This window comes from Onthophagus taurus, chromosome 1, assembly GCF_036711975.1.
Source record: "Onthophagus taurus isolate NC chromosome 1, IU_Otau_3.0, whole genome shotgun sequence".
In the NCBI taxonomy this organism is placed as follows: domain Eukaryota; kingdom Metazoa; phylum Arthropoda; class Insecta; order Coleoptera; family Scarabaeidae; genus Onthophagus; species Onthophagus taurus.
The window spans coordinates 28,348,297-28,365,862 of NC_091966.1; the positions used below are offsets into that span (position 1 = coordinate 28,348,297).

The 17,566-nt window shown below is 29.9% G+C and overlaps 1 protein-coding gene across 1 annotated transcript in view; it reads right to left on the reverse strand.

The window, feature by feature from the left end:
* Window positions 1–17,566, reverse strand: part of LOC111413530 (proton-coupled amino acid transporter-like protein CG1139) — a 33,713-nt gene extending 16,147 nt beyond the window's left edge. Inside the window, exon 1 of the mRNA XM_023044539.2 lies at window positions 17,439–17,566. The gene's annotated coding sequence lies outside the window, so the exon portion shown is untranslated. The remainder of the gene's footprint in view (window positions 1–17,438) is intronic.

The following is a 17,566-nucleotide window of genomic DNA, read 5'->3' on the forward strand; positions in this document are numbered from 1 at the left end:
GTGAGCAGAAGAGAACGGCAATTACTACAGATAGATGATAAGGTTTGAAACGAATTTATATAGCTATATCGTTATCAGGATTTGTTTCATTATTGTCATTAATAAAGGTGTCGATTAAGTGTGAAAATTTGTAAAAAAAAATATAAAACAACGGCTTGTTGATGTGGGTCATGATCGCACTCGAACGCATTCTTACTTCAAGATTAACCGATCAAAATGCAGGTCCAAGGGTAAATCAACAAAATCTCGTGATGAGAACGATCACTTACAATTACAATTTTTTTTTGCGATTAAGTAAGGATACGGTTCAGATTTATATTTTATTACTTTTTACGGTGTGGGCAGGATTAGATTTAATGGTTATTTTAGATTTACTTAAAATCTTTATAGCTTTGATACAGGATCAATAAATTATTTATAGAATCGATAATAAAAGAATGCAATAATTTTTGTTAATAAGCCCACATCTCCAGGTATTAATCCCTATAACAATAATTTATCATTGTAAATATTTTTTGTAAGAAACGAATAGGTATAGACAATGAGAAAATGATTTATTGAAATTCTAATTGTGATAAATATGTATATGGCCGTAAACAGAAAATAAAGTAATTGAATTTCATAAATATTTTTAGAACAATTTCTTATAAACGATTTTCCTTCGCATTTTAATGTTGTTGGATTCAAGAAAATGACGTTAATAAAACTATTTACAATTTTAAATGATTAGTATTAATATGTTAAGTCATATTATTACTTAAAATTGATTAGAACTCATTGAATTTATAATTCGTAACGATCACGTTACAATCATGTTTTTTATAAATATGTAAATTCCATTTTATTATGATAATCTTATTCTAATGTTATAGAAATAAACGTAAACATTGTATTTTTTTATTATTATGTTATTAGTGTGCCAAATGGATAATGAATTAGATGTTTTTTTTTACTTGTTGTTCATTCAAGTTGTTTTCAATTAGTATTTATCTGGTTAATCTATATTAAGTTAAAAAAATATTGATTAATTTGTACCACAAAATTAATGGAATTGTTTAATTTGTATATCAAATTAAAGTTTATAATTTACAATTTAGAGTTTTTGAGATATTCAACAACAATATTCTTGAGATAATCCAAGACTCAATATCTATTGCGTATAAAGATGATCTTTATTAAACTCTAGCGCAGTTTAACTATACTCTAACATAGCGATTTCCAATTAGTTTTAACAATGGATCTCCTAGATACGTTAGTGTTTGTCATAGATCCTTATATCTTAGTAACATCGTTGAGCACGGACTAAATAAAAAACGTGTTACAAGTTACGTAATTCAGCATCCAAATTAAAAAGTCTCTTTCGTGACTTATTTTTTACTTGATTCAGTGGCGACAAATATTGGTCACACAGATATGTGTTTGGAAATAGAATTAAAATCTGCAAAGTGAACAAAATCTACTTGCTGATCCTCCGAATGTTTTATAATAAACTGGTTCCGAATTCATGTCTCACTTTTGTCAGGAAGGGATGGATTTATTCTCTGAAAGATTTTGAAAATGATTCATGATGAGAACTCAGTTGAGTTTCGCCGTTTAGAAATGTAATCCCAGACATTTCTAAAAACGACCACAATTTACATATACCCCTTGTAATTTTATACTTGTAATTTATTGTGACTTTTGGAAATTTCTTGAAGAAAATTTTTCAGAACAGAATTTATCACGTGTACTTAATCTTCATTTCATTGCACAGCTCCCGAAATCGACAAACTTGTAAGTGGTTGCAAGAGTTACTTTACATTTGTATACGTTAAGAGTGCATACATAGTAATCACTTTCCATTCCTTTACAACTAGCCATGTGAAAAGTCGCATATTCAACGCCCTACTTTCAAATTTATTATTTTTACGCATTCATCCAAGGCCTATTTTAACTAGACAGGAATTATTTTGGTAACCAATGCCTCTCGATGTCTGGCACAATGATACCACTCTGCATATTGGGATACTTGCTTTATTCTCGTCTTCAGACCTGTTGCATTTCGCCCAATCAAACTAATTCATATCGAAGAACGAATTGAAATTGTACAACACAATAAAACTGCATAACTAGTTACTTCTGATATTTCATGCAATTGAATGGCAAACCAAGGAGATACCTACCATGCTACCAATTGTGCTTTGCCTTTTGCCTCTGGTAAGATAAGTTCTTCAGCAATAATATGTGGTTTACCTTTTTTAGACACCTTAAAGTGAGACACATTTCTTTTGGGCATTTTTGAATTGTTTCTTTCTAAAAAACTAAGATTTTTCTGAAACTTCAAATGCTACGTTTCAAAATGGTCCCTTAACTTATCTGGTTTCATAGAATTATTTGCTAGTACATGGTTGCTAATAACACACTGCGGTCATATTTCGACAGTTTTAGAGAAAGAAACTGTGTAAAATCGAAAGACAAATACTTTGAACTGTAATGACGTTCACACTAAAAGCATTGTTCTTGCTGCCATTGCTGCTACATTATTATATTGCAGGTGTCGAAATATATTCACCGGTGACTTCGTTTTGATAATGATTATTTACATCACCTAAAACGGTACCGCCACCTACATCTTTATTCGCCATATGTTGTAATTGATATACAGCTAAATTATTTTAATTAGCTGTTGTCAACTAAGAATATTACTTTAACAGTAATGTTTTTGGCAGTATCGATTTTTTTTAAGCGATTATATTTTAAATTATAAAAACAAGGGTTCTCTAATGATACCAAGTACCAAACCAAAAATGAAATAAAAAGCCTTACAGATTTCTTTCGAGAGAAATGTGAAACTATGCATGCTTTTAAACTGGTAGCATACATAGTTTAAACTAGTCTAAACTAACAGCATTTCTGCTAAAGAATTTCCTTTCGCTTATTGAAATTTGAACTTTTACTTTTTGTAATTTAATTATCTACATAATATTTACAATTAGGCCATGAACCGCCAGTATTGTGTTCGTGGACCCCCAGGGGTCCAGGCACCCGTTATTGGAAATCGCTGCTCTAACAGGTGTGGTTCAATAATCAATAGTTTATTTACGACTCACGGCTGAATTATGTTTTATTCTATAAACAGAAACTTAGTTGCAATCTTTTCCAGTTCTTTTCTACGTCTTCTACATTTCCTTCATATTAATAACCATCTACAAAACGAAAAGCTTTAGCTTTTAAGTTTACATACGTTGTTTCTTTCTTAATTGTTGATGCATACGCACTATTAATATTTATTGCCGTTTTCACATAAAACATCAGGACATTTTTAACCCTTTGAGGGATTTACAAGTCAATGTTCTGTTTTTCTTAAATAATACGCAAGAACAACTCACCTTTATTATTTTCACATCTGACTTATATTTCGCCATTATATTGCTATCACTTAGGTTGGTTTCTAAAAAACTATTTCTAAGCTTTGAGATGTTTTATGTAGATACGTTGAATCATGTCTCATCAAGAATTCATCCTTATTGTCATTCTTGTTATGAAAAATCTACAAAAACCAAAATCTTCCATACCTTGGGCACATTCTTAGAGGATACAGATACAAAATCCTTCAGCTTATAATAAAAGGTGAAATCGAGGACCGTAATTTAATTGGAAGGAAGTAAATGTCATGGCTAAGAAACATTCGGAATACGGAGAGCCGAACAACTATTTAGATTAGCCGTGAACAACTCGCCGATGAGATTGCCAACGTTGGGGGGGCCTAATATGGCACCGAAAAAAGAAAGAAGAATTATGTTTTACAATAGTATAAGCTTTTGAAATAGAGTCTACAAAAACAAGGTTCGTAAAGTGCAAGAGTCGCAGTCGTATCATGCAACTGATGCTAGCTAGCATGTAGAGACATACATACAAGCACTCAATAATATCAAATTTTTAAAACAATTTAGAAAAATGCCTAAGCATTTGACATTAAGGGGAACAAGATGCTGATTAGAAAAAAAAATTAACAGTTATAATGGACGTAAGGAAGGCAATTCAAAGGTTTGCAAGAGTAATTGACATCAGCATGACGACAGTCAAAAACCTGAGCTACGAACATAAAAGTAAACGTACTCTTAAAGATCCAATTGTACAATTCGGCGGAGATCTCCCAAAGAAATTTTTAGTAGTTAATATGTTAAGATGGAATACCTGGCCTTTCGAAAACCCATTCAGGACCATTTGGGAATAGACCCCCATTTCATAAGGAAAGTCAACATCAAGATGAATCATTGTATCGACATGCAAAATTGTCGCATTTGGGTGGCAACAACAATCCATATGCCTCCTCAGTTACAACTGCATCCAGATAAAGTTTTAAGTGTTTATAAAAACGACGGTGGTGTCAACGTAATTGCCACTGGCTAGGGGTGCAGATTTATTCTCTGCACTACAAATGCTAACTACTTATGCTCCATACATAGTCATACATTTTCATTCCATTCAATGTAGCAAACAAAATATGGATAAATATTTTTATCAAAATTGAATAAAATTGAATTGTGTTAATAAATTATAACGGACCATTTAACACCTACGAATGCACCATATAACAATGAAGTGTTGCTCGTTGTCATATTTATTCTTATGTAAATTAAGGAACGAACTTGCAGGAATACAAGGATAACATGAAGTAAGTTAAAAAAAATTAAAAAGTAAAATTGCGGAAATTAGATAACAGCTTGCGAAAGACAATTTAAATGCGAATTCGTAATTGACTTTACACATATTCTTATAAAGTACCTCAGCTCTGTTTGTTTCACAAATATCTCGGATATGCCAGAAATTGTAAGAAGTTATTGTAAATGTAATGTATATGAGAGATGAAAAATTAATTGGTCTATAATGCATCTATATTGGTCGTGCTACGTTTTTAAAAATATTTTTAATGTTATCGTGTTCCGAAATCTTATAAACTAATTAATGTTAACAAATTTGGAAATTTCCATTCTATAGTGTAACGGTAAACCATGTTATTAAAAAAAAATTATTTGTTATCTTAACGTTGGTTATAAGCTATCTATCATCCTATCAAACGGTACCAAAGGGGGTCAATAAAGATTATATTAAAGCATAGTATAGATAATTAGTTGACAAATTTTTTCGGTCGACCGTCATAGCAAGATACTTCATAGAACTATTTCAGTTAATTCTATGTTAGTAAGTATAGGTTTATGACTTGAACGCACATAGTGAGAGAAAAATATTTGACCTACTTTTAGAAAATTTAATATGAACAGAATGTACTGAAATAGGAATTTGAATCAATATACTTTATATCTTAAATTATACTTTCACCCTTCAAAAATTAGATGAAATCTTATCAAATACACATGCCCACAGTTCTCTCCCAAAACAGATTACCAATTGCATATGCAATTTTTTCCGAGTTAAGGAAAAAATGAAATGTGTCAAATATGTGGAAAAACTAAGAAAGAACCTAGCTCATTGTTTTGGGGCACCCCAAAAGTTGCAAATTTCTCAAAGTTTATTAATTCATTGTATGTTAACCCGCTGATTAATCTATCCCAGAACTTAAGAGTATATCCGAGGAGTTATATTCACTCATATCGGCTTTTGCTCAAGAAGTTGCTCTGTTTAAGAACAAGTTTAAAACGGAATATGATTCTTTTTTAATTTTTCAGATTAATTATTTACAGTTAGTAATGATATAGGTTATAGGGTTATATACCTATAACGTCCATCTTTATAAAACAGGAAAATTAAAACTATCGAAAAACATTTTTAGCACCCAAATAGCAATTATTAGAAAGGCAATGCTACTAATGACATTGTTAATAATGTCACTAATTGAGGTAGACGGTTATTGTTTAATGTTAAAATAGTATTGATGATTTTAATTTAAAGGCTTCAATTTAAGTAAGTATCAAAAAAAAGCAGTTCAAATATTTTGTTAGACTTCGAAGATTACAATGAATGCCATTCTTCTTATTATGTATGCTCAACAACTGCCAAGAATTAAAAATATTAGTAACATCAGTTATTATTTGTTCTCTCCCGATCTCTGTTATGTGACTTTACTGTATTTTTTATGTATGAAATAGCAGTATTCGTCGGTTTTCATCGGTTCATCGGTTACGTCTTCTATGTTTACTCTTAATTTTCCAGGAAAGAAAACATTAGCTCTAATAAGGGACATAGACTTCAAAACTTGTTCCCTTTAAAACATTACCGTTTAAAAACCCCACTGATAACACTGTATAACAACATTTTGATCATGGCTTGTCCTATTGTTAGTATCTTTACTTATTTTTCTTAATTCCTTGGATGGAATGCACAGCAAAACTTTCATTCATTGAGAATTAAAAATTCTTTTGGGCTCAAGCGAAGCCAAAAATCATTTCTTTCTACTATTCACTACAACGTGAGTTATACCTTGCAGTGCATAAATCCCATGGGATTTGTTTAACCCGTTGAACATTAACCGCAACAGGAGTCCAGAAATACACGCTTGTGCTAATTTTGGTGGAAAACTTTTCCCACAGGCATTTCTTAATCATAATTTTTACGATGGATTTGGGATTTTGATAAAAAAGTTACCTACCAAAAATACAAATTTGATAAACTTTTTTTGCTTTGTATGAAATAGTATCATTTTAAATGATAAGTTTGAAGTGATAAGTATATAATAAACGCTATGCAATAATCGCATAAGAGCATGTAATAAATATGTAATAAGCATGACTTATTTTTATTAATACCATAATAATAATAAGTCATGCAGATAAACACTGAACCAGCAAAAATTCATTGTGTTCTGCAACGTTAAAATGCATATGCGTTGACCACATTTTCTTGGAAAATGTGGAACATTCCAAAGAGACAAGGGAGACTCCTTTGGATATATTAGTCTATATAATTGTTATATATAATGGTTTATATCGTGTCGTGATTTATGCCATAGTTGTTTAAGTTATAATTAATTATATTTTCCTTCATTTAATACTGTTTACACCAACACAGTATCACTTCATGAAACAATTTGTTATCAAAACTTATAAAAAATGAATTGCCTGTTTTAATCGCGCCAGTTAAAAGCTATATAAACATTAATAAAGTAAAAAAAATACATACATTATACACCGATAACGTATGGCAACCTACCTACCATAATCTATGCACAGACTCGATCACCAGTTGTTTTTCAAATTGCATGTTTGAATCTTGGAGTTTCTGGTAATTAGTTGATTCAGATCTCACGCATTATTATAGCCTATAAATCAATACATTTGCTATAAGATAAAGTGTTGCTTATTAATTTATTTGTATCACAACTAGTTTAACAGGACTGATTTTAGAATTCACATCTACCATTTCGCGACCAACATCTTCAAATTCTGTTCTCCGTGTTGTAGGAAGTCGGTCTGTATTAATTATTTTTTGCTTTAAGGTAACTGTTAAACGTATTTCAGTATTATTAAACAACATTTTGAAGTTTTTAGTACGGCTATTCGAATATCGTTCTTGATTACACGATTAAGTTAATCAATTAAAAAAGACACTAAAGATGTTTGAAATTTAAAAATTCGATCAACCTGCTTACATTTTCGCTTAAATTTTATAAAAAAATTTAGGCCATTTAGTAACTTCAAAAAGAAGAATTTTCTATACAACAAAATTTATTTAATATTTGTACACGATAAAGTAAATAAACGAACAAATTCTATAGAATAATTACATTTTTCTTAATTAAATTTTATAATTTTTAATATAAAATAATAATACCTCTAATTGAAAGTGTAATGAGTGTCATAAAAAGTCGTTCGTGATCGATCACAATACCTTGTATCTTTAATCTATTCGATGAATCGCTACTACAAAAAAATCTGTAATAAATACATTAAAATTGACATAAATCCCAGATCAAAAAAAAATCCAACTTTATCTCAAATACAGTAGCAGCATTGATATCTACCCAATAACAATTCAATAAATATAGCTTAATGATTAATCTTTTAATACACCTAGATCGTTTGTAGACTTTTATATGGGATCAATGATGATCACAAAAATTTAAGAATGTACAAAACAAACAATAATTTATTGCTTGCGAATAGTATTATCAGTTTTATTTAATTTCTTTTTATTCATCCTTGAACTTAAAAAATATGTTTTTAAACGATATTAGCGGCTGCTGCGAAAAGGCCGCTTCAGGTTAATAAATGTGTTAATTATTATACATTTCGGTTGGTTACGCATACCATTTTAGTATATTTAGTGCAGATATTACCTTGGAACATTGTACGGTAAATATAATTTAATTATTTTTTCTCTTAATAAGGTACACCCACCGACGATAATAAATTGTTGATACAAAAATTTATCTAAATAATAACAAGATATTTTAAATCGATAGCACGATGACACCGATATGTCTGTATGTAATAAGACTAATAAGTACTTCTCCTGAATCTAATCGAACTGAGATTCCTAAGGAGTAATGTACAACGTTAATCAAGATGAGAACACCGATTATTATAAAGATACCAAAACTAGATTAAAGAAGTCCTCAATCAAGATGTTTTATTTTTTTCAATGGCGTATATTCTTTTATTAAATTTTATCAATTTCTTGGTAATCAAAATTTTTTTTATAATCAAATCGTAAGCACCTCACCAAAATATTTATGATTTTTTGATTACTTTTTTTTTTAAATAGATGTTATAACAAATATATATTTTGTGGTAAACCGTAACCCCGAACATTTCGCTCGGTCGTGTTGTTTTTTTTCGTTACGGTTTACCGATTATACAACTTGCTAATTATTATTTTATTAAGAATAACGACTTTAACCGTTCCACATTTACCGCATTATTGAGAAACGTTGGCATTGTAACACTTGTTCAACCTGATGTGAACTTGTTTGACGGAAATCTACTAGTAACGCAATGCAATACCGCAACAAAATTACATATCTATTATCTGATTAATGCAGAATCGTCGGGTATTTAGGAATTGTTACGGCATAACGACGATATATTGTATTTCTTCGAAGAGACCTCTTACGTAATAAAGTTTGTTGTATCCTTTAATGGAATTAACATTGAAGATTCTTAAAAGGAATCCTTTTACAATTCGATGAAGGCAAGTTTCTATAATTAGAAGAAGAAAATCTCATACGAAGATCGACGATTTATTGACTATTACGCCAAACGAAATCTTCATTTAATAAATGTCATCTTAATACGAAATTAAAGAAAAATATTTTAAAATATTCTAATTTGGTTTATGTGTAGTTGCACATATGGAACGATTTCAAGATTTGTGACCAGCAAGTAATCCTTGTGGTTTGATATTGATGATGATGTTGCAACAGCTGTAAATGTGTAATTCAATTTTTGCCTGGAAATTTAGAATTTTGCTGTCCTAATTGTATCGGAGATAATATAGAGATGATACTACGTGGTAATTATGTACAAATAAGAAAGTATATCTGTCACTGTGTGTTAGAGAATGACTATCGAAATCACCATGTATTTTCTTTTTTCTGCTCTTATTATGAAATTTAATTTTAGAACTGGCAAATTTTGTAAGTTTCAGAACATTTTGCATATTCCTTGAGATATCACAATGTGTAATTCGATAGTCAACATTACGTCAACACACGATAGTCCATATCAGAGAAAGAATAAACCAAACAATGACCAAATCAAAAGTCACAAATCTGAAGGGGTTGATGAGATACTAGAATATATTGGAGGCACACTACCCAACGATATGGAGGAATTGTTCAATAAAATAATACAAAAGCAAAATCAACCGAATCTAAAGAAAATATAACAATACCAGTATTCAAAAAGGGATGCAAGAAAGATCCTGAGAACTATCGTGGAATAAGCCTTCTAAACTCGACACTGCAGCTGATTGCTGAGAAAGATATTAAATACAACAAAATAGCGTACACCAATAACTGGATAAGAATAAAAACAGAGGAAGATGTGACACGCAGAGTACGAATACAAACTGACATAAGACAAGGAGACAGTGTAATCTCCGCTCTCTCAATTTGATCATGGACGAAATAATAAGTGACGTAGAAAGACTTGGAAAAGGTTATTAGTTGAGAAACGAAGAACTGAAAATGGTTTGCCATGTGGACTATTTTGTTTTCAGCGGATGAAGATAACACTCCAAGGATGCGGGAACAAAATTCTACATGAACATCTTAATCCTATAGAACAGGGTTTCTCACACAATAAGTTTTAAATATCTTGGTGTCAATATTACGAGCAGCAGGAATTTTATATCAGGATAGCTGAGTAACATAATATGGCTAAACAACTATATATATCCCTACAAAGCAAGGTTCGCATATATAAGATCTGTGTAAGAACTGTTATAATATACTCGATGAAGAGAAAAGCAGAAAATGCTACCACAAAAAAATCTTCAGAACAGCCGAAATGAAGACGGTAAGGTCATTAACAGTATACACCTTGTAGGACTATACAAAAAGTGAGGATATTAGAGAGATATGCGATATCGAAATGGAGAGAACGTGAAGCCACAAAACTACCATGGATAGTCAAATATGGACTCCCAGGAGCAAATAGACCACCTGTATGATGATATAAAAGCTGTAACTCTACTTTTCAGCATAGAATCAAGATAGTTGTCTTAACGTAAAAAAAAGAAGAAGATATAAAAATAAAAATTGTGGCCGGCCGGAAACATAAGGTCCCTGATTTCATGACAATTTTAAGATATTTCGACTTACCAATCATTCTGTACTAAATCTGTTATAATTGATATTTCAAGGTCACTCAAAGTTTCTTGAATGATTGCACCTTTCGTGAAAATGATAAATCTTCTAGTGTGTTAATGGTTTATAATCATTCTCTATAAGAATAGTGCTATCATAAATATATTGATGAAGCTTTCGTTACCACAGACTACCACCACCAATTCCTTCTCAATTTAAGACCATATACATATGTATCGGCTACCGGATAATTGCCTTAAAAAAAAGAACAAAGCGAAAATTTTTTGTTTTCAAAATCAAATTATACCAAAAAGGCTAAGAATTACAAAATACTTCTTGATTGTACCTATTCTTAAACTTAGTAAAATACTTAATCGAAAGCTACAGACCAATATCGCTTATGTCATCAGAAAAGTCATTGAGAAAATAATCACTAACAGATTAGAGTGGTGATTAGAGCATAACAAGGTGCTGGAGGAAACATAATTTGGATTTAGAAACGGTAAGGAAGTAATACACGTAAACACATTCCTAACAACAAATATTCAATTAGCTTTTCTTAAAAAACACTCAGTGGTGGCATTGTTTATAGATTTGAAGGACGCGTATGGGAGCGTGTTTATACCTAATTAAAGTACCAAATACGTTAATAAGTGTAATACATAAATTGACAGCAGTTAACATCCTAGTGTTGAAGAATAATGGGTTGAATCTGGGGGAAATACCAGGTACAGAGGGTTACCAGAGGATAGTCCAATAAGTACATTAATGTTTAACGTTTATGTCAGAGGACTTGGATGATATAGCAATCTATGTAGGTGCAAAGGAGATGAAAAGTTGCATATACCAACTTAATGAAGCTACTAAAGTGTTGCCAAGATCTTTATAGGTAAGGCACTTAACACTGGCTACAGAAAAAACTAAGGCATTAATATTCTCTAGAAAAAGGCACATAAACAGAGATCCAATATTACGAAGGAGCTATGATTGAATATACAGACAAAGTAAAATGTTTAAGTATATATTATAACTGTAAGCTCTCATGGAAAAATCAAATCAATGAAGCTAGTAAAATATTACAAATGGATTAAACATGATTAAATCATTGGCTTCAGTAAAGTGGGGTAGTGACCCAAAAATATTATTATTGTTCGTATGGGAGTGTATTTATACCTAAATTGATGGATATTCTGAATGACCTTAAAGTACCAAATACGTTAATAAGTGTAATATATAAATTAAGAGCAGTTAAGATCCTAGAGTTGAAGAATGATTGGTGGAATCTGGGGAAAATACCAGGTACAGAGGGTTACCACGGAGTTATAGTTCAAGAAGTACAGTACTATTTAACGTTTATGTCAGGAGACTTAATGAGATGTTGAATATTGTTTCAATTTGTTGTCTTTATAAAATGACTTCCAAAAACGTGAGATATAACAAAAAATTAAAATGTTAACGATTTGAAACATTGCTGAGATAATGTTTAAAGCTTTGAAAATTTTATATTTAAACCATGTATTGTGCAGTACAAGTACACTGCTGTTGTAACTTCGTGTTTGAGAATTATGTACAACTTAACTAACAAATATAAACTGACATAAATAATAGTGCAGAGCTACACTGAACACCTTTTTTGCAAAAACCTCTTTTAAGCGCAAGACCAACAACGCCTAACATAGTTCCTTATATTTTGGGCAACAGCGGGTCCGAAGTAGCATCTTGAAATAGCACGCAGAGTCTCTTCAAGTCTAGAATGAACGGCCCTTTTCTAAGTGGAAACCGTCATGAACAACATACAATTAGTCTCAGAATACGGTGTTCGACAGAAGCTTCATTCGCTCAACAATCCTTCTTGGTATAATATGGCTTATAAATAAAATGGTTAGTGTTACATCAATATTAGTTTCATCAGTTCTGAGTAGAAAAGATTGTTACAAAAATGTTGAAATGTTTTAGTCAATTTGTGATTCATAGATGTATTTCATATATTTCATTAAGTCTAAATTTGCATTCCTCTTTAATAAAACGAACATTTTTACATGTACTAAGACTTCTACAGAACATTTAATATGGTGGTTTCCTGTTTCATCCCACATAATAATGCAGTCTAATATTGTATACAAAAAGCCTATTTCCGAGTTGTCTTGAATGCTTGAAGAAAACACTGTCGATTGAAATCAATTGCAAATTCTGTCTGTTGGATATACCTATTATATATTTAAACATTTAATTATATTTATAGCAATAGCAAATATATGTACTTGTCAAGTATTTATTGATATGGGAAATTGACCTCTACTTTAAAAAATAACGAAATAATTTTAATTGAAAATTAATATGTGAAATTATATATTTTTGATTGAATTATATTTTTAGTTTGAGTCTGATAACTACATCAAGTAACTATACAAAGTGCTTACATCAATTATTAAAGGTTTAAATTACGTAAATTTATCGAAGTTAATATTTTATATAAAACTGAAAAAATATATCCCTTATAAATCGATTAATATGGATAAAAATTCGTTTATGCAATTATATAATATAATGTTATTTTTCAAAGTGTGAAGTTCCAACGTAAATAAATTTGAAATATTTTTTATGATTTTTCTGGTTCATCCTGTATAAACGGGAAAATCCTTATTTTTTGGAGACGTAAAAATAAGATAAAGATCGTATATTGTATGTGCAGGAAAGACGTCAAAAGGAGTGATAGACAGGACATCCTTTTAAAGACATACTTAAACGAGATTAAATAATTACACATAGACTATTATCTCTAAAATGAGAACAGCACATGTAACACATGTATAACACCAACAACTCACTTAAACTTTAAAGAAAAAATGGAGCAGACAGATATTTTCACCAACAAAACTCTTCACTCGTTTGTCCTTGAGGAAATATGTAAATTGATTTGAAATTTTCTATTTTACAATAACAAGATACAATGAATGAGAGCCTTAAATCTACAATACAACAATATGTACTAAAAGTAGTGTAAATTCGCTATATAAAGTTGATTGCATAATTCGAAAAGTTACAAATCACTTACTGTTTTTGCTGAATTGAACATAGAGAAGTCGATTATGTTGTCGATAGTTTTCGATTAGAGCACTGGATGGTTGATTTTTATCTCCCCGATAATACCTTTGATGTGGAAAATTACTGGAGAGCGTACACACTTGGTAATTATTGATATATAGAGAATGTACTTTTTTATTGAAACTAAATGTTGAAGTACCAAAATGAGTATATATTGCGAAATTTTCCCAAAGGGATTAATTTTATGATCAACCAAAACTTGTTAAAATAAATTTTGATGTAAAATTAAAAAATATATAATTGTAGCAAATAAATTTAAATGCACATTGAAATAAACAGGATGTTGTGTATGAACATAAAAGTGTAGTTACCTTCACTATGTATTCAAAATATTTCATTGAAATGAAGGTGAACGGTATCATTAAGAATACTAAAAATATATTATTTATCTATTAAAATTTGTACAGCGTAATTTTATTAAAAGATACATTTTACACTATTTGAAAATGGAAATTGTTTTGTATACAATGTTTTTGGTATCATCCGGGTTTATTTATAGGATAATTGTTAAAATGATTGATTCAAAACCGGTTTAAAATTGATCATCTAAAATAGCTTAAGATGTAAAGATCTTAACGTTTGTTCTTTACGAGCCGATATCTTCGGTGTCATTAGAGATAGTGAAATATTAAATACAATACTAGAAAGCCCTTTTCTTCATCTAAAACCCTTGTGTTCTGTCAATATCATAATATCAATGCGGAAAAAATACAGGACACACCTCAAAATTATCAAATTTCAAGCCCGGACACATAGAATTGGTAGATTGACCTGTAACAATAGAACTCTTTTATTTGGTAGGAACAAAAAACTGAAGCGGTATCAATCATATAGCAAATTGTCTGGTCTTTCTATCGGTGCATAACAAAAAACAAACAGGAGATTGAGGAGATTATAAAATCATTTCTTTTTGTAAAGCAGCATTACAGCCGGTATGTTTTAGAAGTGCATTAAATAACTTTCTTATATGATACGGACAAAACTCAGAGACCATATACAATTTATATGAAATTTTCAGTTCTATACGATGGTATATAACTTTAGAAGATCACATGATTGCACATGCATTTTGCCTCCAAAAACTGCAAAAACCGCGTATAGTTACCGTATGTAAATGTTTACGGCGTCATAACTTTCTTATATGATACGGACAAAACTTCGAGACCATATAGAATCCATAGGAAATTTTCCGCTCTATACAGTGGTATATAACTTTAGTAGATGACATAGTTGCACAAGCATTTTGCCTCCAAAAACTGCAACAACTGCGTATAATTACCGTATGTAAATGTTTACGACGTTATAACTTTCTTATATGATACGGACAAAACTTTGTGATTATATAGAATCTAAAATTCTCCGCCCTATGCATTGATATATCAGTTTAGTCGGTAGCATGATTACACAAGCAGTTTCTCCCCCAAAAACTGGGAAAACCTATACGTGGTTTTGCTATATGTAAATGATTTCAGCATCATAAATGTCATTGTCATCATACTTGTATAACCATGTGATCTACTAAAGTTATATACCACTGCATAAAGCAGAAATTTTCCTATACGATTGATACTACTTTAGTCTATCTACCGATTCTATGTGTAGGGTTGTTTATAATACCTGTTCTTTGTCCGATGCCGATAGATATTGACCGGACAAAACCAGATTTTAGATAGCTCAAAATGTGTTCTTTTCAAATTGGTGAAACTTCTTTTTAAATTCGCTTTCATAACGGCTGCACACAGGCTTGAAGTTTGATAATTTAGAGATTTATTCGGTACACGGCGACGATCATTATTTTTTTTCGATGTTGATATCATAATATTGACATAACAAAAGTTTTAGATGAAGAAAAGATTAAGCTTTCTACTAGTGTATTTAATATTCCGCTATCTCTAAAGACAACGAAGATATCGGCTTGTAGAGTAGGTGAAAAAACAAGAGTAAAAGTTTGTTACTGAGAGGTTTGTTGCTATTAAAATTATTGATGCAAAATTAACTAAATGTTAAAGCTTATGTTGAATCATAATGATGATGAATTAAAATAAAAATGTTTTAAATCTTAATAAATTCTTTAAAATCTAGATGTTACTTAAAATTTCTCTAAATCCGTTTAATATATTTGCAATCTTGAATCAATCAAAATCGTATATAATATCTTGATTATTAGATTGTGCTAAAATAACTTGAATTCATTGATTACAAAAAAAGTTTAAGATTGTCAAGTATCATCTGAAATCATCTTAATGAAAATCTTGTGAAGTTATTTTAAAATTATTCGAAAATGTTTTGAAAATTAAAAATTGTTATTAAACAACGTGTATTGATAGAGACTTAAAAACGATGCATAATTATTAGGAATTGCTTAAGATCGGAGACATCGCCATCATTCTTATCATGTCATAATTTGAGTCATTCTGCATATATTTGATGCAATTGATAAAAGAAAAGTTAATTATCGAAAAGTGACAAAAATGTTACGTAAAACTTTCTTATATTACACGTAATAAAACACTTAATGAAATGTAACTTATTTAAATCAGTTAAGTCAATACAATTTTTTGACTGAACTAAAATATTTTTGTTCATGCTAACTAATTATAAACAAAGCAAAAGATTAGTGTTGATGGAATAAAAATAATCTTATTGTCTCTATCATATAAAGAACATTTTATCGCATGGGCTTTATTTCTAATAAAAAGCCAATAAATCATATTTTATTTTAATTAGTTTCATAATACCCCGGAGACAACATTCTCTTGCTTATCACTTTACTAATGCAATAAATTGATTATTGTTCATTATCTTCAATAATTTTACAAAAATAAATTTTTGTATTATTCTAACAATAAGTAAATAATATAATTGTTTTTTGAAGATGAATTTACCCAAAGTATTGTTTATTTATTAATTGCTTTTATGATAGATACCTTAGTGAAAGATAAAAATTGAATTGTTAATAATGGAAATCAATTGAAGCATTTACCTTGCTCTTTACATAAGCTTATTCAAGGTACTTTCCATTTACTTCTTATTTAACTTTACCCTTTACAATTTCATAACTGATAATATCCATCATTGTGTTAATTGCTGGTATAATCTAATAAAGTCATATAGATTTTTATTACTGATAATATAATCGTATTAATCTTAATCTGGTGTAATTAATATTTTCTATTTTAAAATATTTTATTTGATTCTATTATGTTAATAAAAATCATCTGTGATTTAAAACGATTTAAGAAAAGTTTTCTTAAGACTCCTTCATTAACATAGTTATGTAGCGTGTCACCACTAAAGTTTAGCAAAATTAAGTTAATATCCATTAGCTAAGTATTTTTAGTGATTACTCAACAGTTCTCGTTTGTGACAAAAAAAATTAAAGATTTTTAAACAAATAAATCTAAACATGAACGCTAATTAATTTGATACTTTCATCAAACATTTGGTCATATCGGATGATTATGAATTTGCTATTTTAAAACGTTCATCTTATTTCTTCTATTAAAAGTTTTTAACATCTGGGTTGATAACACGTTTTGAAAATGAAGGAATAAAAAAATTAATCTTTGAAAACTTGAAAACTTACTTGTTTGTTGTGAATATCTTCTTGATTCTCACTAACACTTCTCATTGATGGTGTCGGTAAACAATTTTTAATTCAAAAATTGCTTTCTGTTTAATACCGAAAGCGACGGTTCAATTGGGTCGAGTGCT